Source organism: Octopus bimaculoides, chromosome 25 (genome assembly GCF_001194135.2).
Source record: "Octopus bimaculoides isolate UCB-OBI-ISO-001 chromosome 25, ASM119413v2, whole genome shotgun sequence".
Taxonomy (NCBI): Eukaryota; Metazoa; Mollusca; class Cephalopoda; order Octopoda; family Octopodidae; genus Octopus; species Octopus bimaculoides.
Genome location: NC_069005.1, coordinates 20654592 through 20656761, shown reverse-complemented (window position 1 = coordinate 20656761; position 2170 = coordinate 20654592).

The window sequence follows — 2170 nt, the reverse complement described above, 5'->3', positions numbered from 1 at the left end:
TAGTCACTAACCTGAATGGTCAGTCTTTGCAATAATATTACCACAGCTTCTGGTTGATTCTGCTGAACTATACACACTTATATATAGTCACTAACCTGAATGGTCGGTCTTTGCAATAATATTACCATAGCTTCAGGTTGATTCTGCTGAACTATACACACATATATATAGTCACTAACCTGAATGGTCGGTCTTTGCAATAATATTACCACAGCTTCAGGTTGATTCTGCTGAACTATACACACATATATATAGTCTCTAACCTGAATGGTCGGTCTTTGCAATAATGCTACCACAGCTTCAGGTTGATCCACTGAACTATACACACACATATATATAGTGACTAACCTGAATGGTCGGTTTTTTTAGTAATGCTACCACAGCTGCAGGTTGATTCCACTGAACTATACACACATATATAATCACTAATTTGTGCTGAATCAGAACTACTCATAGGGACATCAAATGCATCTGGGGTATCCTTACGAATCCAAATTTTGTTATTGAATTTAATGAAAGATCTTCTAGCAGCTAATATATCATTAATCTCATCCCTTGTAAGCCCTGCCTTATTGTGTGCAAACCACAATGCTTTATTAAGTATAATTGAAGGATAAGAATTCGCAATATCGAATTGGATAAATTTCACATTTTCCTTATCGTTGATCAATTTAAACCATTCTACTATTTGTGTAGAATTAGATCATAGATGAAGCTTCAATTTCCTAACTGTTGTAGGGATATATTTATCTAATATATTCTTATTAAGTATCCCTATATCTGACTTAGTCAGGCGAATGAGTCTTAAGGAAGGATCAGTCCAAAAATTACTCTTCTGATCTTTCAGGATAAAATGTGGTTCTTGAGGCACTAAGAGGTTCAGTTCTATTTAAAAGGTTGAAGTTATTCATTAACTTCTTAGCTTCAAGATTCGCTTTTCTGAGCATGTTCTTATTTGTTATTTTGTAGTTTTTTTCTATTTCTTTTTTAAGAAGGTCAAGATAATATTGTTTATGTAGTTTATATATGTTTCCTGTTTTATCCGATTTAACTAAAATCCCGTTTGTTCTGTTAATTTCCCTGGTAATTCTGCTAAGGTACTCCAAATGCAAGTTCCTCCTAAGGTGTTTATTTATTTTAATGTTCTTAACAACTGTCTAAAGTTCCTCTTCAAACTTGTCCAACTTATGGTGGGTTTTTTTTGTGACTACTGGGGTCCATAGGGTCATGGTTGCCTTTGACCCTTCCCAGTTCACCGCAGGAGCCACTGTCACATTTAACAACCTGGATCCGCTATCCCTCAAACCGTGCTGGACGGTATCCTCGATCCATCCAGCCTCCATGCTTGGGGCTGACCACCAACCCAGGCTCTAATAATTCTCTTCCCACAATAAGTGGGGAGAAACAGAATTTTTTCACCCTACATGGGCTGACTAACCACAATGCAGGCTTCTTCCAGGGAGTCAAACTGCTGCCATACCGTTGCAAATTTGACACCCCTAGAGACAAAACAGTTCGCCAGTTCTTTTTCTATTTATTCCTTTTCGAAGAGAGTGATGGCGTTTCGCAACCTAGAAAAGGTTCGCAGGACCACTGTCCTCTTCTCAAGTCCATCCACCCACTGCTTGGGCAGAACAACCTCCCACTCCAACACAGTGTTGCCATGCTTGCAAAAAAAAGTTCAAATGTTCAACAACAAAAAGTCCACAATATATATATATATATATATATATATATATATTTATGTGGAGAATGGAGCAACAAATACAAGAAAAAGCATTACTGTTGGACTAGTTAGCTGCTGCTTTATTACGTGGAGGTTATGCAATGAGTCATTGTGGAGGTTGAAGTTATGTAGTGAGTCATTGTGTATGTTAGGCAATAGTCATTTACATACGTTTCAATCAAGCCAGTGGTTTGGCAGATCTCATCAGAATGTTGAGGAGTATGTTCAGAGTTTGTGGTGTGCGAAATGTAGAAGTGATTAGTGGGTATATTAATGTATGTGGTGGTGTAATAGTAGCGATAGGTGAAGAAAGCCTTGCATTTTAGTTGGAGTTGTGTTGGTCTTCCTGTAAGGGGATGTAGGATGGGTGCTATTTAAGCTCATTGTTCCATACCCCTGAAGGATCGAGGCAAGCCTATCACTTACCTATATATATATATATAT